Genomic DNA, 27,747 nt, shown 5'->3' on the forward strand with positions numbered 1-27,747 from the left:
AGCTACTCTTTAGTTTAAAGAAAATATTACCATTTTTTCTTTGCTTTCGAAACTTCAGTTGGGATGATTTTGTTCAACTATCTTCATCAATTATTCAGTGATACAGAGGGCAAATAAGTCTACAAGGGACTTGCTGAATTCTTTGTCTTCCTACTGAGGAAAACCCTTTTCCAATGCAATACAGAAAGGATTGCTGTGCTAGATTAGACTGTTTTGCAAGGCCAGGCCTAAGCTGGTAGCCCCAGCAGATGACAGCAGCCATCCCGAAAACCTCTTGTATTTCCTTTACAAAGTCTTCCCTTCTGGAAAAAGATTTAAGATTTGCAATTCAACTACAATATTAATCTGACTAAGTGACTTAGCTGAAGTCAGAGGTGCTGCATTACAATTGCAGCTTTGAAACAGTTGGCTTTTGCAAAACAGAGATAAAGCTGATGCTTGTCTAAAAGTTTTGGATATTGTTTATTATCTTTCTCATGAACGTAATAATTTTTTATTAACTCTGGGTGACAGAAAAGATATAGCTGACTTTTTAATACCAACACTAGAAGAATATACTTGCAGGATGATGGTCTAATTTTATTTCTTGACATGCATTTTATTTAGGGAATGATATATATCTAGCCCACTCAGCACCTGCTGTCTTCAGATACACCAGCCATTTATGTCAATTATTGAGGGTTCCCCTGTAGGCTCTGAAGAGCAGTTCTGCCACTTCAGAATCCCCTTCTGCCCTCATTCAGTTTTTATCAGATTCTCATCTCAAACTCCTACCACAGCCGCTTGTGCTGTAGACATGAAGAAACAAGGAACAGGCTGCTTTCTGTGCTGATGAGATACCCCAAGGAACTCTAGATAGGGAATCCAGGCTCTGGAAATGCGTTAATTCCTTTCATTTCATCACATGTTCCTATTTGTTTAATGAGGTGTTCAAAATTCAGGTGCATCAGCACACCAGCTGGCTTTGCCATAGTACAATCATTGTGAAGGTCTACCCCAACCTGCAAAAAAGACTTCCGAAGTCATTTAACATGTGTTTTTTGGGTTTTTGTTTTTGGTTTTTTTTTTTTTTTAACGAGTTTGTTCAAAACAAAACAAGGACCATATCTTTTTTTCTTTATGGAATCTTAGGGGGAAATTCTTCCAATTTCAAATTGAAAATTACAGAAAATGCTTGAACTTAACAAACCAATGCACATTCATAGCAAGTACGATTTCGGTAAGGACAGCTTTTTGCAGAGGGTTCAGGTGACACTGGTCAACTCATTACGCGTGACAGGAACTGAGGTTTCCTGCCCTTCTGCCGCAATGCTGCCAGCCCCCAGCCCCGCAGCCTGACGGTGTGCTAACCCTGCGGGGCCACAGCTCTGGGTTAGTTTCACATACTCTTCCTACGGCCTCGTACTTCAGATGTACAATTTAGGGGGCAAGAGCTCACGGTGGCCTCAGTTTCGGGTTTGACTTTAGAGGGTCTTTCATCCTAGCTCTGGCGATAGGCGCCTGAGGTTGGTGGGCAGCAGCAGCACATATACATGCTTTGGGGCACAAGTTATTATCCTGAAACAAGGTAACAACACAAAGCATGGGTGTTGTGACTATATGTAATTTAAGGACATAATTGCAGGTTTTTCGCAGAGCAATAAATACTGGTAACTGCTTCTGAACTAAATCCTACAAGACATACAGTATTTCCCTGAAAAAGGTTTCTTTATCACTATTATTCTATTGTAGAAAAATATGGCTGTAATCTGCGTCAGAGAAGGACCGAGAGCAGATCTGCATTAACACCCTCTGACTGTTGTGCTCAGCAGACACGTACAGCTGCTGGTCCTCAACTAGCTCTGGGTTCTTCTAGCATATTTTTGGATGAGCAGGATGCATAACTTTAAAAAGAAAACATTTGCCAGACCACACATAATTTCATTTTTGCGGCCCTTATGTTTAATAAACTATTACTTCTTCCACAACACTGTAATATTTTCCACAACACTTCACTTTTCCAAAGCATTGTCCAAACCTCCTCTGGGCTCTGCAGCAGCCAGTACTGAAATTCTCACATGATTTATTTTCCCAGGCACCTTTAGTTCTCTCATGGATATTAGAAGAGCGAGAGTTTTAAATATATACACTTATATATAAAAAGAAAATATTTTTTGACAGTTACAGAAAAGTCCTGCTGTTTGTATTCCTTTCTTACATATGATTCACCGTCTTTATCTTAGTTTGGAGTTAACTTAATATCCTGTGTGTTTCCTCATGCAAGAATGAGTCCTGTTTTGCCTTTGATTTCCTACTTAATCCATTCTATATCTAGTGTGGGTTTTAAAACAACAGTGACACAAAAAAACCCTGAATTTGATAGTGCTTCTTCGAAGACCTGCCCATCAAAGAATGACCGCATTGCGTTGTTGTTCTTCTACTCTGTAAGTATAAGGATACACAAAGCAAAAATGGAAGTACAGATGGTGAAAGTACTATGCTGTGCCAGCTATTTGGACTGTAAAATTTCATTTTAAATATTTTCATATCTGCATTTATAAGCAGGAAAAGTTAGGTCTTGTTTTCAACAAAACATTAACAATAACTTTAATTAGAAAAACTTAAAAACAGTGTGAAGTATGGCACTTCAAAATAAACTTTTTATAATTTTAGTGTCCAGAATTACACACATTAATAATTAATTTTTGTAAATCTCCATTTCCAAAGTTTATAAAAACCTGTACCCACCATTCATTTCAGGTATGTCTGAAATTTTCCAAGCCTATATGAGGGAGATCCACAGAAGTGTGGAGAAAGCTGGCAACTTTTTGTCACAAAAGTCTGAATTATTTTACTTGGGAATGTCGAGTAAAGTACTAATTATGTAAGACTAACTTCTGCTCGTGGAGGTTATAAGCAACAAAAAAGCACTTTAGTGACTGCACTCAGATTTAGTGACTGGCTTGAGAATGTACATATTTTAAGTAATAATGAGCAAGCAAACTCACAGATGCATAGAAATGTTGGGTAGAAGGGACCTCTGGGGGTCATCGGGCTCTCCCTCCCACTCAGAGTCAGACACTTGCTTCTTTATCAATGCCTATGTGTGATGGAGATAATACAGCACTTCTCAAAAAAGATGTAAACTGGAACATCTGAAGTTTTGGTTGGGTTGCTTCTCCACATCATGGGATGCTATCAGCCCCTTTGTGTCAGTTCAGCAAGGCGTCACAGCCCAGGATGTGAGATAAAGTTCCACCAAGCCAGACTGGGGGAATACACTGACTGCAGTGCTCAGACACTGGCCAAGGTCCGTACGTCTGTCAGTATTATTTTAAAAAATTATTTTGGACATTTTTAAGGCCAGAAGATCATCCCATAGAAAGATCAGACTCTCCCCATAGATTCTTACCAAAAGCTCATAATCCTGAGCTAAGCTAGGTTATATTGTAGAGAACACTGTACGTCCTGATTAGAAATTTCAAGTTCTGAAGACTCAACTACACTTTATTAAGTAATTTTAGTGGTTAATTAACCTCACTACACAAACTGTGCCTCTTATTTTTATTCTAAATTCTTCTGGGTCTAGCCCTCTGACACTCATTTTGCTAAGAATGTGTTTGCTGGAGCAAGTCACTGTAAGAATTTCATGTTTCCTCCCTGACAGTACCAGATAGCAAATTGCTTTTTACATGCCTTATCTTACGGCCACAGTCCTATTTAAAGTCGAGATTTGTCTAATTATGGTTTGTTAGATAAATGCCCCCCTATCAGAAATGTTAACACAGAAGTCCCTTACAATCACACGCACATACACGCACATGCAGGTGCATACACTCACACATATGCAGGTATTTAGCTTTTCTTTAACCTTCTTTCCCAAGCTAAATTAATCTAGAGATTTATAACTTTCAAGAGCAGATTTTTATATATTTTACTATGTAAAATTTCATACTTTATCATTCAGAAACATGCACGCTATCAAACCACAATAATGGCACACACGGCAATCACACAGGAGTACTTCTAGTTGAAAAATTATCTTTTATCTTTTTTGTCCCCATGTGCAATGATAGAACACTTGTCAGGGTGCTGACTCAAGTAATTCTCATCTTAGAAGTCAAGTTAATACCCAAATAATACAAGGTAGTATTTAGCTAGAGGAAGAGTCAACCAACTTGTCCAGCTTTCACTGCAGGTGCTCAGTGGAGGTGTTAATTTCAAAACCAGGAATTGTAGGTCTATGTGGATCTTACGTCTCCCATCAAGGGCAGATATGGTAGGGATGCAGGGGAGCTGGGTGACGAAGGGGGAGGTCACCCACCCGCTGCCATCACCAGTACAGCCTATTCTTTATGTTATTATCACTAAATCTACTTCCTTCGGCAGACTTGCTCCCAACAGTGAATGAAATATCATATTGGCTTCATACATTTTATTTAGATGCACGCAGGTGCTAAAGAATAAGTTTAACCCTGAGACATACATGTTATTAACTAGTATCTACCCTATCAGCACAACCTTTTTTGTAATGATTGCTCTGCTAAAAGGGTAAATGGCCTAATGGCTGGGTCATACCTTATAAAGAAATTATCCTGCACCTCCACAAAAGTTATATCACAAAGGTTAATCCATTCTTAATATATTTTTAGGGAGAGTTTGTGGGGTTTTTTTAGGAACTTTGACCCATCTAAACCCAAGATCTATTTCAACGGCACGGAATAAAGACTCCTAACAATGTGGAAGGTCTTGTCTTCAGTAGTACATATGGTGTTTATGAAACGCCCTCTATTTCCTTAAAATGTAAAAGACAAACAGATTTTATAGGCTGGTAAAAAAACAGTGGACATAATAAGCCTGGCATTCTGAAGTAAACAGTTGATGGATTCATTTGAGGTGTGAAATATGCTCTAACACAAAGAAAGCCAAAATACATCCAAACAGTTAGCGTGGTTAGATATTTCTGTTCATTAAGTGAGCATTTTAGTTTGGATGGGTAATGGATTTGTAATAAAATATTATTGTAGGCTTCGTTTATGTTTACTTTTAGGGATTTTAATGATTTAAAGAGTAATGCTTTGATTCTTGCAATTATGTGATCTTTTGCATTAACTGCTTGGTATGAGCATTAACATAAACAAGCAGGTAAGGACCAAGGTGGTTTAAAGAATACAGAGGTAGTTCTTAGCTAGTTTGATTGGCTTCTTTGTCTTTGTTTAATCAGATTTTCTTCTGTAAATTAAAGTCAAATTTGAAATTTTGGCTGGACATACATTTCTCAAAATTTCTTGAGACACAAAACCATGATGGCAGAGTGGAGCATCCAACAGAAAGATGATACCAGGAGTTAATCATCTTAATTACATCTTATTCTGAGGTTCCGTTTCTCAAACTCCACTTCCCAGTGATTAGATTTTATTATGCCTTTATGGAAAGGTCAAAAACTCACAGCACCAAATAGCTGTTCAGTGTTTAAGTGTCTATCCATAGTAGTATTCTCTTCTAAACTTGTACATTTAATGCCTTGCATATAATGATATAGCCCTGTATTTTTTACTCCATTTTATTGTATTTTTTCTTTTTTTCAAAGTTCTGATTTCCTCCTGAAATGCAACTATCCTGTTTGGGCATAATGTTTTATACCCAGCATTGCATGTATGGGCACAGCCACTTCTCTGCCCTGTTTTTGTACCCCCAAGATCCAAGATATCTGCAGATGTCTGCAGGTCGTTTGCCTCCTTGCCCGTGGAGTTCCTCTGAGCATTCACCTCGAGGTGATCACCACAAATCACAAAATATGTCCCTGTGTGTCTGCTTGCCAAGATGGTCTCCCATCCTTAAACCAGAACTTGCAATTTTGCTCCATGAGTATTATTTTCTGTTTAGTTTTATTAAAATACATCGTGCTCACCATGACAACCTAATTAAGCGGTTCAGCTTGCATAGCACAGGTAACTTTTTTCCTTATTTACTACCCTGCCAATTCCTCTGTCATCTGCATGCGTGATTGGCACAGATGAGATGTCAGTGTCTAGAATGATGTTTCATCAGATGAAGCCACTCTTTGCCGAGCCGACTAAAAATGCTAGGCTTTTTTAATATGTTCCTAATAATAACAACTCCTTTTTGTATCTCTAAGTCACCCATGTTTCAATCCTTTCCCTGTTGATTCCATGCAGTACAAGCTTTTTAATTAAATCAAGATGTGGTTCTAAGTTCGTATTGCAATCTCAGATAAAACCCTGTCTTCTGGAAAGTAAGCTTTCCTGTAAATGCTGTGTAGGTGGGGAGTGATGGGGATTGCTATCACCTTAGTCAGCTTCCTCCCTCACTCCATGCCAGGGAGGTCCAGGAGACATGTCCTGGCTCAACAGCGGGTCAGGAGCTTGCTGTACTCATCCTTTCATGCCACGGTACGTGCCCTCTCTGTAGGGACCAGCCTGAGAATTGAGTTCAGGGGGTTGTCAACACCTCCGTCCTCAGTTCTGCTGTGGCAGTGTTCAGAAACACACAGCTAGTTCCATTCGTTTCTTAGGGTTTACTTCTGAGCTCTAATTAGATGCCAGTTTAAGATGTGGCAAGAAGTTTTATATGTGCACACACCTTGTGTTACATTGTTGGACTGGTGAAGACTGACAAATACTACAGCCGCAGAGCCAGGGCTCAACATGCTCAGTGTTAATCAAATAAAGACAGAAGCAGAAGTCCTTGCCCAAAGTGACTTTTATAACCCCAAAGCCGGGGTACCTGTCCTTTTGTTCCACATATGCTTTCTAGTACTCATAATATTTCTGATTAGTAATCTTGCACTTCAATGCATCAAGGTCATTTCATGTGAAACTATCAAATAAAATCAAGACATCAACTTCATTTAAGATGAACACAAAGGGTCCCATCTTCTACAGTGCAAAACATGCTCGGGCCAGTTCTGAGGTACATTGTTTCCCGTGTCAGCTCAGGACTTTCAGCCTCTCTGAAGAAGTACTTGAACCCTGCCAGGTGGAGTTCAATAAATAGCTAGCAGTATATTAATAAAATCACCCTGAGAGTGTGAAAGTCTTGGCACAACATGAGCAAAAAAGAGCCAAATACTCACCTAAGGTAAATGGCTATATTCCCATCTAATATGGTTATGCCATTTTATACCATTTCCTGAATGTATGCATTTTCCATTGGACTTTAAAAACAGCCCATGGTTTATATATACTTACATTCACACTTTTCAAAAGACTGCATTTAACTTTGAGTATCTTTTCCTGTTTCCATTACACATCTGAGTAAACTGCAGCCAAAGCAGGAAATGCCTACAGCCACTGAAAGGATGTTTGCAAATCAGAATTGTCCTAGAATATTCTGCCAACTATTAGTCTTCCAGCCTTCTCATAATTATTGTTTTTACCTGCGACACATCCCACTTATCTGCCCTGTATTTTTGTCAGCTTAATTTAGAGGGAGCTATTATGTTCTGCACTTCATCTTGTTTTTTTAAGTCAGTCGTATCCTGGCTACAATCCTGACTCCTGTCTCTTCATGCACCTTATACCATCCTGATTTGAAAGCTAGCCATGCTCAGCCTTCCGCTTCTGTTTCATTTTTTTCTGGCCTCTTTCTCTTCCTTTCCTTTACTCCTAGGCAAGTACTTCCAAAAGACCAGCTCCAAAATGCTTGCTGGAAGTCCTGTGGTCTATATTATTTTTTTCATAAAAAAATAAATCTTCATTGTGGTCATCCTTGGACTCTTTTTGATACACTTAATCTATGATGGTTTTAGGCCAAACCAAAGGAACTTCAGTAAATATTTTTAAAGGCTTTATAATGGCCATGTTAGAGGCTTCCAACTTTTTTCCTCAAACTTGCCCTACATTTGTTAGCCTGAAGTTAAATTTCCATTTCTGATTTAAATGGGCAACGTACACAAAGCGCCCGCCAAGAAAACATATAGATGTATTTACCCTGAAGAATGCAAAGACAAAGATGTCAAAGGCACTTTGCCCACTGGAAGCAGCAGCAGGCAGCGTCCCCCCCTGCAGCAGTTGCTGTCTCCAGCCCTGTGGAAGGTCCTGCAGGACGCCCCGGCGTGGCACACAGACACACGCCTGTTGGCTGTTTTTAGGTATTATCACTGTGATTTCCAAGAGTTTTCAGGCAGATTTGGGAAACGGAGAACTAGAGTTTAAATGGTCACTCGTAATGTTTTTTCTGTCTCATGTTAAGTGAATGGAGTTATGGTGTCATTAAAATAGTCAGGTCTGCCAACTTAATAGAAAGAATCCAGCTGAAGCACCTGAGCGCTGCCTTGTTCTTGGCCCGGTATGGCTATAAATACTTAATACTCACAGTGTGAGAAAGGTCTTAATAAAAATATTTGGCTTGAAGTCTTGAATGCCAAAAGCTTTTCCTGAGGTCTTTATCTCCTTCAATGCAATCAAACCTCATAGAGTAATTGGGAAAAAATGTAGTGAGGCAGATAGGGTTATCTTAAAACAATACCAGAGCAGGCAAATTAGAGATTTATGCTAGCTGTTACTTCTGACTTTGTGTCCAAATTAGGTGACCTAAGCTACTGGAACATCTGTCAAAGGTAACTGTCAAGTGATCTTTTAAAGTACACACCTGTCCTGTTAAATAAAGGAATCTTTCATGCTGTGGTTAAAATGGCTCAGCAATGTAGCTACGAAGGAGATACTGACACACTTAAAATTCTGCTGCTCTCTTGCTCTTTTAATGTATTTTTACACTGACCGCTCATGCAGCAGAGGTGGCACAGGTGTGGACCTTCAAGTCAGCAGAGTCTGCTCCAAGGGCTAATGAGGCTAGTGGAGAATCCAGGCTCTGGGCTGATGTTTTAGAAAAGTAGCACAATGACATGTATAATGTAATGTAAGGGCTTCAGTGGGTAGGGGAAATATGATCTGTGATTAACCTGACCATCATTTCCCTTGTTGAACCAAGCTCCTCATTCAGCTGGGCTATAATCCGTCCTGCTGTCTGTGGTTCTTTGTTAAACTAGTGCTGTTTGTGTTTAGTCAGTTGTGAAAAGGGATGGAGAGAACAGTTTCTTCAGTGCGAGGTGTTAATGTCAGCCTTCCACACGTCCACTTAGAAACAGGACCACATTTCCTTTTAGAGGCTCTTCAACTTCAAAGGTGAACGACCTGAATCACCATTCCACCCAGAGTAGGTGTAATTTCTTTTTACTTGACTTACATGGCAGCAACCAAACACAGACATTGGTAATTCTCCTTCCTCTTCTTTTTTAATCAAGTTTAGAAGTTTTATGAAGGCTTTACTTCAAGACTGAAGCAAGAAGCTGATATATGAAAGCACTCTGGTAGTTTACCTTCAACTGAAACAGGTAGCAAAACCCAAGTATAGATGCAGTTGTTCAAGCAAAGCATGTGCCCTTTATCAACACATCTTGGTTTGGAGAGCTGGCTTATATACACAGCAAACAGAACCCTTTCTGTGGCACAAGGAACACCTCCAGCAACAGGGTTTGCCATTTTAATTTCATAGGCATGTCCCTTCAGGTATAGACCATGTTCTAGAAACCATTAAGGTTTAATGATAAAATTACTAAATGCTAAATGTTGAATAAAGCCTATATGTGAATAAATCATGAGTGTTCAAGCTTTCTTGGAGGATGCCAATGTAAGCAGTAATTAAATACTGCAAAAAAATAATTTTATTATGCTTCCATAGACAGCTAAAAAGGGAAAAGCAGTGACATAGACAGACAAACGCAAAATTGTAAAAGGTTGATGTTTCAACTCCTGTCAGTACCGTAGCTCCATGGACTGCAGGGGATTCATAGCAATGCACACTTGTGGAAAAGCTGACCTTATCTGAAAATTACAGAATCCATTCAATGGGTACATCATGAGAATCAAGACGCAGGGGTGTACAGGATGAGTCAATGAGACTTGACTTCCCCACCACTACCACCGTTTCTGATCTACTTTAGATCCCACCACTTCCCACAAGAGAGGGTTATTTTGTCTTTGTTATAACTGAAAGAGATTCTTCTGCCGCTCCTCACTCCCCACCCCCACCCCAAGTAAAACCCTCAAGGAAACAAACTTTTCTTGGTTTTATTCTAAAATACTGGGTAATGTCACCTCTCTTTGTAAAGTTCAGTGCTAGCATCACTGAAGTACAGTGTAGTAAAAACTGTATTCGACACTACTGGGATTTTAGAGCAGGATAGTAATGCATAATGATTCCCCTGCTTTAAAACAGAAATCTTTTTGGTAGTAAAGACATACCACAGTCTGTGTCCCAGCTGACAGCAAATCCCATAGCAAATGGGACCATTTGTTATGGCTTGTGGAAATGTATAGCACTCCCTAATGTGGGAAAAAAGTAATAAAAAGATGGATGAATGCCCATCCAATTCTCTATTTGTTAAAAAAAAATCTAGATAAGAATGTTTTAAAAGATAAGCTATTAATTGGCATGTTTCTCAATAATTTATGAAGGAGGTTAAATGCAAGATAAAATGTGTAAGAGGAAGGGATTTTCTTTTTGGTTGGTTTTGTGTTTTTTTTTTTTTTTCACCTTTAAGCTACCAGGAAGACTAATTCTCTCGTGACTTTGCTCGAGGAGTCATCAGAGATCTCACATGTTCGCTTTGAACTTTTTCTGCCCTGAAGAAAGACAGAGAGATAAATTTTCTCCTGAGTGTTTTTCAGTACTTGAGTTAAAAGTCAAAACCAAACAGTGTGAATAAAATTCACTTTCCCTCTCATTACTCAGGATTTATTTGCACAGATTTTTTCTGCTGTCATAATTTTCTCCTTTTCTTCTTTGTCCACAAGTCTGGAGACTCTGAGGAGTTGCCTAGGAAAGGGTGATAAGAGATTAATTTCTACCACGACACAAATGTATAGATCCAGAGAGATGTATGTCATCTGATCTTTATAATTAAAGAGAAGGAAAAAGAACATAAACCCAACCTTCCCCTCCTCCTTTCATAATCCATTATTTGTAACAGTACCTTTCTCTATAGGGTTCTTACATGTGTCCTTCATTATTCTGAAATAATAGCATAAGATTAGCTTGATTTATCATTGATATTATTCCCTGACCTTAAAAAAATGCTGTCTTTTAATCCACCCTGCAGAAAAAAAAACATTGAATGAATTTCTAAAAGGCGGGTGAAATAGCTGCCACAGCCTCAAGGCAGCAACAATGTAAATGCTAACAAGTTATTCTGGTTTTACGTGTCTATTCACCTTTATATAGATTCTACCACCTCTGTGTCTCATACTGCATGTGTTAATGCTCGGGAAGTTCTTTTGGGCCCTATAAACAGCCCCATAATATACTTGAATGTAAACTGCAATAGTTTCCTCTAATTCTCTGTTGCCTATTTAATAAGCATATTCCTGCTCTGCACATTTACCTAGTGCCTGATTTTGCCACCCATACACAGTCTCCCATTTTATAACCTTTGTTTTTTTAAAAAATTCAGCACAATAGCTTGGATTGTGACAATTGCTTATTCGTTTCAGAGAAAGTAAAAAACACAATATCCTTCTGCAAGACCAGCCCACATCTGCCCACATCTTGAATCCATATGTTTGAGTGTGTAGGAAGATTGGATCAGATGCCCCCACCGCGAGCCAAGTAAGGTGGGAAAGGGTGACGATAGTCACAGGAAGAGCAAGGAGCGATCCAGTCTATAACTGCACCTTTAAGAATGGCTGAAGGGATGCAGAACTCAGGGAAAAGATGCTATGTCTTACCATGACCCACTGTATAGCATGTTTCCTTCTTGCCCAAGTCAGGAATTTCAAGTCAGAATAACCTTACTCGGGCCTGACAAATAAATTTACAATCCGGACCATTTGCTTCACAACCTGTTGGAGTAAGAAACCTCCCAGCAGTTTGACCATAATGATGGACGTAGTCCAGTGAGCAGGGTTACGCTTTCACCAAAGCCTGTGCAGGTCCAGACTGGCTGTTCCTGAAGTCAAAGCAATAACGTCCACTGGTGTCGGCAGTCAAACAATTCACCCAGTAGTGAGAAGCCCTGTACTAGCTGCTCACCACAGCTGAACCCCTGCATGCCCAACACCAGGGCACCCCGAGGGCTTCCCCCAGAGCCACCCAGCACCCGGCAGGCTCCTGACATCCAGGACACCTATGGCAGCACTACTGACTCTGACAGCCACAACACAATCTGGGTAAACTCTATGTGATTTCAGGAACAGTATGAAATGGTACTTTTTTCTTGTAATGGGGACGTGCTGATAAAATTTAGGAAACAAATCTGCAAATGTCAAGGCACCTCAGGAAGAATGCAGGAGCAGAAAATAGTACACTAGTGGTAGCAGAGACAAAAAGGAAAAGGTGAGCCAGAGGATGGGCAGGAAGGGATAAGTAGGCAGCAGGCAGAGCTCATACCATGCCTGATAAATTTTCTCTAACAGACATCATCTAAAACTCAGTGGAAAAAGTTCCAGAAGAAAAAAAGAAATATTTTCCGTGCTTGTTTCTTCAGAGGCTGATTAAAGACTGAGCAGGCTATGAATACAGCTGGTGTAAAAGGTTGCACAGAACAGCAACTGAAGAGCAAGATCAGAGTCTTATTGCCAGTCATGGCAGCTGTCTCCAAACTACCAGGGGATCAGAGCTGTTGCAGTTTGCACACAGGCGAGCAGAGGCTGGAAAAGGGACACTTTCTTGTTTAACCGAATAACATATTTGTCTGGGTGGCTCTGGCCATGCTAGAACCAAAATACTTTGGCAGGAACCCACCAGTTAATGATCCCGCACTAGATTTTAGCATGGGTAAGGGGCAGATTGCAATTAGAAATACTGAACCTGTTCTTGATCTCTCTCATGCAAAGCATATTAGTAGTTACAGGGCTGGAGAGGCTGGAGCGGGAGGAGCTGGCAGTGGGAGGGAGGTGGCAGGTTCCAACCCAGGTTTCACAGGCACAGGAATGAAAATTAACAAGGGAAAGAGCAGGCTTCACTTCACATTAACAGAGCAGCTGGAATTCAAGCCTGAAAAATTTCAGGGCTTTTTCCCCCCTTCTATTTATATAAAATTTCTAACACAAATACAACTGTATTTTTGTGCACTGTGCCTCTCAGCTCTATTTATAATTTGACCCTCATTTTCAAACCTGGCTGATTAATATTAGGCCATTAAAATCATGCTCAAATTTCTAAAAAAAACATTCTCCTTTTTTATTGTTGTTGGAAGTGTTGAACTCCTGCCTTCCCCTATGGCATGTGTAGGATTGTTTTGCCTTTCAGCAGACTCTTAGGGCAAAGTAAAGCACTTTCCCATCACATATGAGTCTCAGAAATTAGCTCCTGAGGATATCCTCTTGTTACAGAGGTGCTGCTCTCGCCCCATTCCCTGTGCTCCAGCAGATTCAGCCTGTGAACCTGGAATCAACGACTCACATAAATTTGGATGGAAAGGGGATTGTCTGTCCCAGCCCATTCCCAGCACAGGGCCAAATGCAAAGTTGGGATACTGCTTTCTCCCTCCTCTCCCACTGGATATTTTCAGGGAGTCATGGGGTCTCCCCTCCCCCAGGCCAAACTAACGCCATGCCCCCATCCTCTCCTCAAATGAGGTAGACTCCAGTGCCCTGGGCACCCCTGTGGACCAGCCCCCATCTGCCTTTGACTTTCTCCTGCCCCTCTGGTTTCTGCTGCAGGGCATTACTCCAGCCCTGGGACAGGGCTTTGCTTTTTCCTCCACTGCAGCCTGCCCAGGTCCCCCAGACAGCAGCCCTGCCCACCGGAATACTGACCATCACTCCTGTCCTACCCACGGCATCCCAGTGCAATTTCTTTGCCGGGTCCAAATGCAGGTAGATAGGACGTGCCACTAGAATCCAAACCACCTTTGCTGGGGGGTAGAAGTTCTCACCCACATGAGTGAGATAAGTCTGTACTTCCGTAACTTGTCCCCAAATGGTCACTCATGCTGTGTGCATCCACAGTGACCACCTACAGATTCACACCACATGTACCCTGCTGTAAACGTAATGATTCACCATAAAAATACCCTGAACAAGATCGTGGTGTTGTAACTATGGTCACAAACCCTATTGCTTTGTGTGTTTGCCACTTTCTCAGTAAGATAAATACTCTTACCTTATTTCACAGGGGATCAGGAGGACGAATGCATTATTGATACAGAAAGCATTCAGATTTGGGGATGGGGGGTGAGAAGCAGCAGCACTTACGAATTATCTTATGAATACAGTATAAATTATTCAGCAACTATATGTCCTTCTCACAAAGGAAGTCAAAGATTTTGGCCCTACTGAGCTTACAGATTCGTAACTAGAGAAGGAAAAAACCCCTGAATCCTAAACCATAAATGTAAACAAAAATGTAAATAGAAATGAAAATACTTTTATATACCTCACTGGCAAAGTTTTTCCACATGTCACATTTTAGTTTAATAGTGATTTTGTCCACCATTTTAGGAAAAAAAGTGCTCATTTCTTATGATGTATGGTCATGCAGCTCTACTTTTACTTTAGTAAGTTTATTTATTAATCTATTTTCTTTCTTTATTGCTTTTTTGGTGGAATGAAAACTCATACATTCCCTAATGTGCCAACTTTCATTAATTAAAACAAATCACCTTAAAGATTAAACGTGTATTGTTATGCCTATGGTAATTTTACTATGAGTTTTAATAAAGCCAGAACTCCACCCTAAAACTTTCAGAAACTAAGGGAATGCTTATATGGAGAATTTGGAGTCCACCGGACTTTATATTGTTTTTCTTTTCAAGCTCATGCTTTTTCACAACTGTAGAGGCTTGTGGTTTAAAACAGAAAGGCAGCTAGTGTGAGTAAGGTAAGTGAGGTCTTTTTGAACTTGGACCTGAAGACTGCTTTTTCTTTCCAAATCCTACACAAAGTAAAGAAAAAAAAATCCCAAAATATTTATGTTTAATTTACTTTGTTAGCTGCAATCTCTCCCACTCACTGGTATACTTCAGCAAGGAAATTGTTCTGCCAAATACAAGTAAAGCATACTGAAAGTACTTAACTGACCTGTTGGTGGGTCATGCAAATGCACTCTTTAAAGGGGTACTAATTTTAGAGATAATTATAAGCATTTTACGTGACTCCATTTTTTGTTGACAGTATTTCTCAAAAGTATTAGCAACCCGCTTTAGGAATAACACAATCACGCCAATGAGATGCTTACATTCACTGCAAAGAAAAAAGTGCAAAATTCAGTTTAGAGGGGAAAAATTGGGTATTGCCTACAGGATGCCCCTCTCTTGGTCATTCTTTTGTGGGACCATCTTTAGGCAGTACATCAAGCCTGCAACCTCTCCACTGCTTCCTAACAAATATCTGAAATCTGCTTTGCACGTTCTTCTGCAGAAAGAAATTAGGGACTAGCCCCTTGGCTGCTGTAAATGGAAATAACTCCATTGGCTTTAATGGAGCTCTGCTGCATTGCACTTCTGAACATCCTCTCTGTGGTCTGAAACATTTCTGATGCGGAGGAAAAGGGGGAAGGTATTTTCCAACAGCTGGAGAAGGTCTGGGACACCATTTGGGTACCTATTCGCTTTGCTGCCTCTGAACAGTCACCTCAGATTGATCCACATTAGAAAAAACGCATTGCTTTAATTGCATTCATTATGCATGTGATATTTTAATATATTTTTATACCATCATAAATTCTTGTTCCCTACCCAAATACAGTTTATTTTGCTCTCTTGTTGAAGGGTAGGCATACTGCTGCAACTACCTCTACACCGCAAAAGTTTCAATTAAAATTACATGTAATAGTAAAACTACACCTGTAACCATTCTAGTGTAGGCAAGCCCCTTGTTTTTCTTTGCTTCAGCATACCTTTCGGGTATGAGCAGGATAGTGTTTCATCTGAAAGGGATGCTGTATTGTTGCATGAACTCAGGTCTGCGACTGCACAGGACCACATGGTGACCAGCAGAGCGGGGCATGGGTCGGCATGGTGGCACAGCTTCCCACGCCAGTGACCCTGGCCTTCAGGAGACTTGCCCTGTCTTACTCACTCGAGCACATCTGCCAGGCTGGAGGGTTCATTCTGCTATTTGATCCTCCACGAGAGGATCCTTGTGGAAAAACATCTTTCTCTCAGGCAAATGTGTATGTACATCCCTGCACACACACGCACACCAGCCCTCCATGGTCTTCTCCAGGTTCAGCAACAAAACGGTATGATCAGCAATGCTAAAAAACAGATTGGAGCGTGTAGCTACATTTCAAGGGGATTTTGGTGGTGGTTTTTTTTTTTTTAATAAAGCAAGTTTTTAAGTAAAGTAAGCTGATGACAATGCGAACTTTTTGTTTGTTTGTTTTAGAAATAAAACAGGGAAATTGCTTTTCTACAATTCTGTCACTACAGCATCTTCCAAGAAAAAAGAGACCTCAAGATAAAATTTATTGCTACCCTCAAAAAGAAGGGAAAGCATAAAGAAATGATTGTTGCTCTGTTCCTGGGTTTGGGTTGGTCAGGGACTGAACACAAGTTAATGCCAAACTTCAAGCTCTGATTACTACTGAGGAGTAAAAAGAGTACATGGCCATAACTGGATGGATGGTTATAAGTGCCCTAGTATACCACTAAGCAACAGAAATCTTGCAGTGCAACTGAACAACAAAACCTTTCTCGTTGCACCGACAGGATGCAGTAAAGGACTGTTGGCTCGTTGGTCCAGCTGATTTCAGCTGGATTTTTCAGAAGGGTAAAGGCTCATGTGTCAGGTCCAAGGTGTGGGGTTTTAAATGAAGCATATTTGTATAGGGTGTCTGTGTGTTTCTTGATGCGTGCAAATACATATACATAAATAACATTTATGGTTGCGAGCCCTCAAATAATGCTGAAAAATAAGTAATTTCACAGCTTTGTTTTGGCTGATAAATCTGATGATTGCTTTGCTGCTTTACAGCAATTTTTAGACTTAATAAAAGAAGATAACAACCAAAGTTAACATATACCCTACCAGAAAGATTTGGGCAATCTGTGACTTTGCAGGCAATCGGGAAGCTTCCACAGAAGCTCACCCTTATGGAAGGCAAGCTGGTTAGCTTCTCCTGGCACTGGGCAAAGAAAAGAGAGAAAAAGTAATTATATTCTATTTAGTGACCACACTCTAGTTGCAAATGCTCACATGGCTCTAGTTTTCAGATAAATCTTTCTGGCTAGGCTACTCATTACTCTTACAATAGTAAATATAGACATTGATGAGTGTAAATGTAGACTGTTACGGAAATTGCGTGATATCTGAAAATCTTGCAGCTGCTCTTACAATTAAGTCCAAGTTCATCTGGAGGGACAGATTTGTAGAACTGAGAGTCCATAAGACTTAAAAAACCCCCCAAACCAGTCTTTTCTCTATCTGGAAAGTTACAGAGCAATCAGCTTGAACGACAACACAGTCTCACCCTAATCTTGAGGCTGATTCTGTGAACACTTAGTGCTGAAATTAGATGCCATTTTAGTTGATAACTTTAAACCTGATTCTGTGAACACTTAGTGCTGAAATTAGATGCCATTTTAGTTGATATCTTTTAACCTGATAGTATCCCTGTGTTGCAAAAATCCTTTGTGTATTGCATATTGGTTTAAAGATTTTTGCCTCAGGGTAATTTTGGTATCAGGCCTCTTCAAGTTCTAATAGGAAATAAGTGAATAAACGTACAAATACACAACAATAAGTATGTAAAGACACTGCCTCTATTCTTATCACAAAGGGCTTGATCTAGATTTGTTAATATATAGAAACAGAAAATATTGCAATTAGTGTTACACTAGAACTCATAAAAATATTGACTTTAGATCTAAATTTTCTTTCAAAAGCATTTAATTTTTGATAATGCATACGATTGTTTTCGATTCCGTTTCTCTTCAAGAAAAAGAAAAGAAGAAATATAGCAAGTTTAATAATATACCCAAGGGTACTTTCAGTTCCACTTTTAGTATATTTATGAAAATTCTGGGCTTACCTCACTTCTCAGTTATGTTTTCTCCAGTCTTGCATGATTGACAGAGTTAGCGATGCCACTTAGATAAGTTAGTTAGCATTAGATGGTCAGCATCCTTAAAAAAAGAAGAAAAAGCTTAGGGCTGACAAGCTAATTCTGTTCTAAGGCTACATGAAGAAATAATTTTATAATGAGGAAGCTTATGTAAATGATTCAAAATATTTCAAGCTGACTCACAGATTTGCATCCTTCATTTCAAAATTTCAATTGAATTTAAATGAAATGCTTAAAGTCTTGAAAATAAAAGAACAAAAGAATATAGTACAGAAAACACAAAACAATGTACTCTTTTATGTCCTTTTAATATTTCTGCTCTTTATCAAGAAAAAAAGAAAAAAGTCAGCAGTCTACACAGAGCAAATTACACAGAGGAATCATAAGCAACTGCAGCTTGTGAAAATATTGCCAGTCACAAACTTACCATGACACAACGCAAGGAAGCTACAGTCTGAAGCAAAAGCTGTCAAACCTGGTTTTGGAATTCTCAAAATGTGTAGTTAAAACTCAGCCACACCAGGAAGATATTCAAGGAAGATGGCTAAGGGGCATACAGAAACTACTTCATTCCAATTATCTTTCCTAACTTGTGTTTCTAATACCAACATCAAGGGAAATGCTCAAATTAGTGAGAAAATGTCAGCACTGTAGGGTTCAATGAAAAGGATGAGGTGCAGCATCTGTGTGGTGTGGGGCTGCAGCAAAAATGGGTTACCTGGGGGGCTAATGCAATGAGGATGGAGACAGGGAGGGGGGAGGAAGGAATGAAGGAAGAAAGGAACTTCTCACTTAGCAGCACTGACAGATGGAAGTAGGAATACTAGGGTTTAGAATAAGGACAGTAAAGAATTAAGGAACTGTTTTGGTTGTAATGGAGATTTGTACTGATTTAATGAACCTGTTTCTCCATCACTGCTCAGTCTTTCAAATGACTTTCTGTGTTATTTAGGAACTGCAATAGTACAAAAAAAAGATTACTTACTAAAGGTTCGTTCATCCTGATTGTATCCACTGTTTTCCCAGTAGTTATAAGGTATTGTAAATGAAGGGCCTTATTATACTCCCATTGAAGTAGGTGCAAAACCACTGTTGATTTCAAGGGGAACAAGACAGAGACTAAAAATACATTTGGTGCCTGAATGTCTTAATGTAAATACCCAATTTTTTAACAGCTGGCCAAAGGGTGGAATTAGGAAGTCTATTTTTACTTTTAAAATATTGATTTTTACTGCATTTTGAGTATTATAACTGTCTTTTAAACATTTACTAGTACTACATTTTAAATTTAATCATCGAAAATAAGCTGAGTTTCTCCTCCCTCTCATGTATTTTTATTCATGTTCATGTAGAGCACTGCACCCTGTGAATAGAGGCTGTAAACTGCATGAGGTCAACTACAGCCACATGGAAATTGAAACTGAAAAGCAGGTCTGACTCATTACACTTGTAATAGTTTGGTTTACTGCTACAGCAAAGAGTTTGGATATTACACATTTCTTTGTTTTTCTTCCCTGTCTTGGGTAAGGTCCTAGAGATAACTTCTAGGATACGAAAAGAAAAATATCCCAAAACTTCAGCGAAAATCTTTGTTTTAAACAAAGCTATTCCTGTTAAAAATAGAAAAACAGTCACTTTGCACACACCTGTAAAAATAATGCATGTGCAAATTGGGAAAGCAAAGTAAAACTCCTCTGTTGTTAGGTTATCTACAATAGGCTTGACGGAAATTTGTATTAGACTGGTAAGTAAATAGTTAGCCAACAACACTTGGTTCTTAAAAATGCCACTTCTCAGAGGTCTGTGTTTGAAGATTTTAAAGCTAGAAAACACCATTGCAATAGTTTGCTTTAACTGTATAACATCGTAACATGGGCCACAGGACTTCTTGGTGCCTTTTGAGACTCAGTAGCCATGCTTGATTTAAGATTCCAGTTAAAGAATATCCATACCAGTGATTTCGCTGGTTAATTTTCTCTGTCCTTAAAAACCTGCTGCTTTGTAACTTCTAGCTGTGCATCTCCCTACCTTTGTGTGATAAATTGAAGAATCTCTGCTAGCTCTTTTCGCACACCTTGGTTCTTCCAGAGGGTTGAGTTACTTCATCGATAAGTTAAACAGATCCTTATCTTTACAAGTAAGCCATTTTCCATTCCTTTCGTCATTATCAGTACTCTTTGTAATTCCTCCAATTTATCGACATCCTATCTTGAAGATAACTAAATAGGACTACTTTACTCCCACCAGTAGTCACCCCACCAGTGCCAGGTAGCATAACCTCTGTTCTCTTTCCTTACGTGTCCCCTTCTGCGTACCCAGTAGTCACAGCAGCTCTTTCGGCTGTGGCACCAGGTGAGGCACTCCCAGTCGGGTTAGTTTTCTGCCAGCGTTAGCATCATGTATGTGAGCTTCTTCAGAATCCTTCACCACTCTACTCATTGTTGCCAAAAATAGCAGCTTGCATCTAGAAGCGATACAGCACACCTTGTGTGCTTCAGTAGCCATAGAGATTGTGTAAAGAAAAGCCATTTCAGAATTCTTGAGACAAAAATTTTGCATTTAGCAAGGGAAGCAATCCATATGTTGTACATTTTACAACAGTGAATCATGCTTTAAATCCTGAGTAATTCCACTGAATTAAGGGGAACCTTTTAAAGTGTAAAATATTATACAAGGCAATGTCAGTAGAAACAGGGAACTATGGCAGACTGCATCTACACCACTCTTAGTCTAAATCAGGAGTGCTCTTCTAAAATTAATCTCCTGACTCTCCTCCCCTACTGTGCTTTGGTACGCAGAGCAGAGTGGTTTCTGAGCATGAGAACTGGTTTCCCTTTTGGTGAAACTAACCCAACTGGTGCACCTCAGGAGCGTGTCCAAGCTGCTCCCAACCGACCACCATCAGGCAGTCTGCAGGACCAGCCTGGGGCTCGACACCCCCAGCCCCAAGAGGCATCTGGAGGCAGATGTTGGTGCAATGCAGATGTTTGGTCCTTACAACCACTGTTTCATCCTACCCACCTGCACTGATCTACTTGCTTATGTAGACAGACACGCCTCGTTCCATGAAACTCTTGTTTGCTTGCTCTTTTGCATGCACGCTTCTCGTGAGAGGGACTGGTCTCTCCTCGAGGCTTTCCTGAAAAGGTCCCCACTGGGCCCTTTCTATAATCTGTATTAACAAGAGCTCTTCAGGAAGGCTAAGTCTTCTCCAGGGCTAGGCTCCTGGTTCCCACCTCACTTTAGCCACGTTGAGAAGTATGCTAGCAGGGCTGCTCCTGCTGCTGGCCTCAGAAGGTAAGATTATCCTTACAGGACATCCGACAGCACCGTCACAACGCTCAGGACTCATGTACCTCCAGAATGCCCAAGCAACTGAGCGAGATGATACATGGCTAACATCTCTCACATCCACAGCACAACCTCTGCCTAAGTCTGGCTTCTCCACAGGGGATCTGATCCTGTTAATTCTCTAGGTGTTTCACTCACTGCTGCCAGCTCCTAGGTAGAACTGCTTTCTCTTCTAAAATCTTTCATGGGCGGAAAAAAGGCTTGACATCATAAGCTGTCCCAGGCATTAATTCAGCACAGCTGGGGCCATGCAACACTGCATGGATGAGGGAAGACAAGGAAAGAGATGATCACCTCCCTCTTCTTTCTATCCCAGACTGGCAGGAGGCCAAACTGTCTCTAAGAGTAAATTAGAGCAACATAAAAAAAATCTCTGTTCCATCTGAGGATCCTAAGGGACACATACAGCTAGCTCAGCCCTTTGTGTCAGCCCACTAAACAATCAGAGGAGTGTAGATTACATGCATCAAAGTTTCTGATTTATTTTACCTTAAGTAATAACAAATACATGTTCCACATATGAAACAATATAGTAAATAGGAGTGTTGCCCTAACTTACTTTGATTTTTGCAACTGTACTTTGGAAGGATCACTGAGTATGTTCTTATCATCTTATATCAAGAAGCAAAAATACACTCGGCATAACGCTTACCTAATATGCAGTGTCCCTGAGCAGCGGAAGATATGCATTGATTGTATAACGGCACAGGGAAGAAACTGTGAATAGCACATCCCAGTTTGCAACCTCTGCAACAGTGTAATAGCATCAAAATTCCTATCAGAAACTATTAGATTCCTATCAGAGTCAATTGAATTCCGGTTCAAGTCCAAGGAATCTAGATCTTCACATCTCAAAAAGGTGGGTGAAAAAATACCACTAGGAAATGCAGGTATTACAAGCTATATGAAGCAAACCATGGAGAGAAAAAGGGTAGAGAGGGTAGAAAAAGGGTCAGACCATGCTTGCTTTGCAAAATCAAAATATTCTTGACAGTTTTGCCTTCCAAAAACTTTGAAACAAGGTCTCCTGCTTTGCTTTTTGATTTGTGATAATGTTGTTTTTACTCAAGGGGTCTGCTTGCACAACTGTTCATGAATTAAGCAAAAGCTTTCAGTCTAGTCCAAAGATATCAGTGAAGTAATACGTGAAGAAAAAAAATTACCAGTGATTGTCTCAATTCCTGAAAGTATCTTAGTCAATCAGAATTTCCTTTTAAAAGTGAAATTCTTGTATTAACAAGTGGCTAAATGAGAAACCAGTTTTTGATGCTGCGTAGCAGTTGCTCACATCAGTGATTCTATGAGAACATTTATCTGAAAAATAGCAAATACTGTAAAGATGCCCACATAGAAGTAAAAGCTTGCCACCACAGGTGTGCTAAATAATAATAACAATAATAATGATGATAATAATAACAACAATAACAACAACAATAATGTGCTAAAAGTCTTCACTCTCCCTCCACAAATTGTCTGGCAGGACAACTCATAATAGGAAAGCTAGGCATTTATGTTTAACTTATTTCTAAGTGTTGCAGAACTAGTGCCTACCATGTCACATTTCAGTTTATAGAGTATCTACGTATTACAACGTAAGAATTGCACACTGCACCTCTACCCAAATAGTCTTGAGGCATCTATTCAAGATAAAACACCAGTTCAGTTTTCACTATCATATCAAAATTTTGTATATTAAGTCTCTTAAAAATTTAATTAGCACATTAGCAGACCCACATTTTTTACAGTTCATAGCAGGAGTAAATAATTAATCCATATTTCAGATTTTTATGTGAGGAGAATTATTTACCTACAGCTACATAAAAGTAGAACAAATTATTTATTTTTGAATGATTCACTTATTTGAGAGACCTTACTTTCATCTGCATAGACAGAGAACTGAAAAACATAGTGTGGGGGAAAAACCTAGTTAGAAACAGTTACCAACACAGTGACGATGAAGCACTAGAAAAATAACAATGTCTTTCATCTTTCAAAATGCAAAATATTTTGTCTTATGATCCCATTATCTCCACAGTAGGCCAACCCTGCTAGCCCTTGACTTTGATTGTTTCAGGTTTAGGTTTCCATTTTAATGAGGGTAAGAAACCACAACTCTGGCTTCCTTCGTTTGGAGCTGCAGGGCCGTAGCATTGCCACTGATCACCGCTGCTGCGTCATGAGTTATGAAACCGAAAAACCAAGACTCTCAAAAACCTGGTGATTTCTTTTATACATGGTCGCTTTGGGGTCTTCTGCTACACAAAGGCCAAAAATACTGTAATGGCCAGAGCCACGATTCATTCTTCTATCTTTTACTCTACCATCACTTTACAGTTGTTTGTTTGTTTGGGGTTTTTTTTCTTATTTTAATTGAAAATTAATTTGAAAATTAGCCGGGACGCGGGGGCTTACTGAGCTGGAGGTTCGAGCCAGAGCATCCAGGTGGCATAGGATGAGCACGTGCTGCTCCTCAGCAGTGAAAAATCAAACATGCAGCAAGGACCCTGGGCCTGATGGAGGGGGTGAGAGCTTCATTGCTCTCTGCAGAACACAGGAGTGGGAACAGTCCCAGCCTCCTTGCTGGGACACCAAGCCTCAAAAGCTAGGCAAGTCTTGATTTAGGACCATTTTCTGATGAGTTTACCTCACTTGGAAGCCCGCAGCACTTTAAAAGACAGCAAATAAACAAAAAGCACCAGAACAAAAAAGTCACTGCCATCTCACTGTAAACCAGGAGGGACTTTTGTTTACATTGTCAAGTAATGAAAACCTAATGTAGGTTTTGATTTCAAAAATAAGTCAGAAAAATGGGAGCTGATTTAGAACAGGAGACGTTTGTTTGCACGCCTGTGTGATGGCCTTGCGCTGCGATCTCCGGGCTCTGAACGTGAAAATGAGCCACATTAGCCCGCAATAACATTCCCCGGTGTTCTGAGAGTTGTTTCAAAACATACATGAACGTGTGTAGTGATGATCTTTGCTTGCCTCGGGTGACGTCATATTTTTTCCATAAGAACTCTCGGTGACAGCACGTATGTAGGTTCTGGGCTAGATGTGTAAAGAGCATGACATTCCCTTTCATGTCAAAATAAAACCCCAAAAAGGCAAAAAAACCAGAAAGGTCATTTGGAAAAATAAACCACTAATAAATACGAGTTTCGGGGCGGGGGGTGAAGTCTCGCTGTCACCAGGATGAGCCCACCGAGGCAGAACACCCGGGCAACATCCAGATAATCTTATAATTTGCATGACATTAGCCGTGAGGCCGGGCGGGGTGAGGGGGGGTCGCGGCGCAGCGACGGCCCCAAAAAGCGTGGCGGGCCCCCGCTCCGGAGGTACGAGCCGAGCCGGGGGCGGCAGCAGGCCTCGCCGTGCCGGGGTTCGGCGGGCGGGAGCAGGCCCGGGGCCCGGGCGCGGTGCGGCGGGGATTTTGGGTGCGCAGCTACTCGTCGCCGGGCGGTAGCGGCGCGGCGCGGCGGGGCACTGCGGAGCGCGGTAATGATGTCAACTTGTTATTTACTTTCCAACCCCGAATGACTGAGCAGGGCGAAAGGAGAATCAATCAGCCGCCGGGTGACCCTCCAGGCGGAAAAAACTGGAGCCCGGCGCCCGCCGCGGCCGGGGCGGGGGAGGGGAAGCACATGGAGCCGGGCCGCGTTGCATCATCCGGCCGGCGCGGGGCCGCGCGCCGCGACCGCCGCCCGGGGGATGGGGGGCGGGGGGGACGCGGGACACACGGGACGGGGACACGCGTGGGACAGGACGGGCAGGCTGGGGGCTAAAGAGCAGCAGCGGTTCTGCACCACTACCCCCACCCCCCACCCCGGGTGTCGCGCTTCCACGGACGAGCAATAAAGCCCGGCGTTTCTGCTGATTCACAAGTATGGAGGCCGCGTCAGCCTGCCGCCTCGCCGAGCACCGGGGCGCTGCCCGCGGCGCGGTGGGGGAGCAGCCGCCGTGCCGTGCCGTGCCGTGCGGGGAGGGCAGCCCGGCCCGGGGAGCGTGCCCCGCCGCGCCCTGCCCGCCTCGGCGTGCGGACCAGGCGCCGCGGTAGCCGACAGCGATGCGTGTGCCTTGTTCGCCTGCGTGCGGGCTCTGACAATGCGGTCCCGTGCCGGCCCGGCCCCGCAGAGCCAGGCGTGAGGCGCCGCTCCGTGCGCCTCCCCGGCCCCAAACTTAGCCGTGATAAGTAACAGTGCCGGTAATAACGGCCGGCGGGAGCAGGGCCCGGAGCGCCCGCCGGCGCCGTCCGTGCGGGGGGAGGGCAGCGAGGGGGGCCCTGCGGCGGGCGGCCGGGCTCGCCCAAGGTGAACGCGGGGCTGCCCCCTCCGTGCCCGTGCCTGCGTGCCCGCCCGCCCTGCCGCCGGGCGCCTGTGGCGGGGGCGGCGCAGGGCGTTGCGGCCCGGCAGCACCGAGCGCGCCGGGCGGCGGGAGTTACCTGAGGGCACCCGGGGGGCGTTGGCGGCGCCGGGGCCGCCCGCGGTGCCTGAAGTTGCGCGTCTGCCTGCGCGCGTGGGGCTGCGCCGGACCCGGGTGGGGGAGGGCGCGGCGGGTTAGCCCCCCACCCCGGCCCTCATCGCCCCGCCGGGCCCCGCAGCTCGCCCCCCGGTGTCCCCCTCACGCCGCCCGCCCTCCCCTCCCTCCCGCCCGCCCGCCCGGAGGTGGCGGCGGCGGCGGCGGCGGGCCCCGGGCGCGGCCGGCTCCCCTCAGCGCCGCTCCCGCCGCCGCCGCGCGCCCGCACCGGCCCCGCCACTTGCCCGCCGCCGGCGGAGCCGCGCCGAGCGGCGGCACCTCCTGACCGCCATTCCGCCCCAAAACTTTCCGTTTTCCCCTTCCCACTCTCCGGGACTTCCTTGTGCCGCCTGTGCGCGCGGTGGGGGAGGAGGAGGCGTGTGCGGCGGCGGCGGCGAGGGGGATTTACAGTCTCCTCGCAGGCTGGCCGGGACCCCGGGGGAAGAGGAGTTGCACCATGCGCGGCAAGTGAGGGAAAGTCTCCGCCAGCGCCGCCCGCAGAAGTTGAGGCTTTCCCCCGCCGCCCGCGGGAGCGGGAGCTGTGCCTTTAACGCCCGCTGAGCGAGGTGAGTTTCCGAGGCGGATTATTCATCCTGGGGACCCTTTTTTTTTTTTTTCTTCCTCTTTTTTTTTTTCTTTCTTTTTTTTTTTTTTCCCCTTGTACGCGCGCCGAGGTGACAAACGTCCTTCTTGGCGCAGCCCCCCAAGCCGAGCCGGGGGCCGGCGGGCCCGGCCTCCCCTCTGCAGCCCGCCCGGGCTCGGCGGGCTGGCCCGCCGCGGGGGTGGGGTGGGGGTCGCGCAGCCCCTGCCTGCTATGACGAAGTTTTTTGAACCCGGGCGTTTTGGGGTCTTGTGTGGTGTGTTTTGTGGGAGCGCTGGGCCGAGGCGGTGTGCCTGGGGCTGCCGTTTCGGCAGCGGGTGTGCTCTCATCTGCCCCCCAGCAGACCCACCGGGGGGGGGGGAGGGGGGCAGTTTCTGGAGCGGCCTCCTACTTCTGAGATAGTATTTTGATGTATTTTTTTTCCTAAAAAAAAAAGAAAAAAAGTGCTCGGGGGGGCGGGGGGGGGAGGGAAATGCGAGGTATTCACGCTCAAGTGTGGAGTTTGCAGAGCTCGGGTGGGGGAGGGGATCCCATTCATCGCCAGGGCTTGAATCGGCAGCGGGCGGAGGGGCCGATCGCTCCCGTACATCGAAGTTTACTTCCAAGTAGGTAAACAAGTTACCCCCCGCCTCGCCCCCCGCCGCCCCCGGTGATGCCCGCCGCCGCCAGCCCGGGTACCAGCGCTGCGGGCGGGCGGAGGGGCGGCGGTGCTGCCGGGGCGCCCGGGGGGACCGGGGCCGGGGCCGGGCGCTGCGGGGCTGCAGACCTGTTGCACACCAGTTCAGGTCCCGGGCCGGCGTGCCCGGCGGCGGGGCCGTTTCTGCCGGGGAAGGGCCCGGCGGCGGGGCGGCGGGTGCAGCCGCCGCCGGGCGGGAAGGTGGTGGACACCTTTCCCTCAGCTGCTGTCATCGCGCGGAGCCTGTGCCCCATTTTGTGGCGCTGGTTTATTCTCCGCGGTTGGGCTGATGGTTCGGTTCGGTGCGGTGTGCGGCTAAACATCGGTGTGGTGTGATGTAAAGGGAATGACCCTTGACCTGTTTAATTATATGTTGTTGGGTTCTCGAGTAGACATCCTGCTCGGAACAAAAAGGGGAAAAACACAAAGCCACACCCTAAAAGTTAGGCTTGCATCTTAATTTCTCGAAGTCGGTGTTTAGGCTGAATAAAGGCTTTCCTTTATGTTGTCTTTAACATGTCTCTTGCTGTTCTCCACGAGGATTTGTATGGCGTTTTTCCCTTTCTTGATGCACAAGTCTTAAAGTGTGTGTGTGGTGTGT

The 27,747-nt window shown here is 43.3% G+C and overlaps 1 protein-coding gene and 1 long non-coding RNA gene across 7 annotated transcripts in view; one reads left to right on the forward strand and one right to left on the reverse strand.

Annotated features, from left to right (window-relative positions):
- Window positions 1–1,736: 1,736 nt before the first annotated feature.
- Window positions 1,737–25,235, reverse strand: LOC114011955 (uncharacterized). 3 transcript variants are annotated; one of them, XR_008747081.1, is made up of 4 exons: window positions 18,992–25,235; window positions 17,974–18,067; window positions 16,971–17,067; window positions 1,737–11,947 (listed from the first exon to the last, which is right to left on the reverse strand). It is a non-coding gene; the product is annotated as an uncharacterized LOC114011955 (long non-coding RNA). The 3 variants fall into 3 exon arrangements; XR_003554113.2 differs by having other exon boundaries at window positions 1,737–10,625; window positions 17,974–25,235; XR_008747080.1 differs by having other exon boundaries at window positions 17,974–25,235.
- A 66-nt stretch (window positions 25,236–25,301) lies between these two features.
- Window positions 25,302–27,747, forward strand: part of TBL1X (transducin beta like 1 X-linked) — a 199,859-nt gene continuing 197,413 nt past the window's right edge. For 2 of the 4 annotated variants that reach the window (XM_005229452.4, XM_013298777.3), the window contains exon 1: window positions 25,303–26,435. The gene's annotated coding sequence lies outside the window, so the exon portion shown is untranslated. Of the gene's footprint in view, window positions 26,436–27,018; window positions 27,076–27,747 lie in introns of those variants that run through there. The other 2 variants (XM_027785671.2, XM_055803184.1) reach the window with 2 other exon arrangements.

Source organism: Falco peregrinus, chromosome 4 (assembly GCF_023634155.1).
Source record: "Falco peregrinus isolate bFalPer1 chromosome 4, bFalPer1.pri, whole genome shotgun sequence".
Classification (NCBI taxonomy): domain Eukaryota; kingdom Metazoa; phylum Chordata; class Aves; order Falconiformes; family Falconidae; genus Falco; species Falco peregrinus.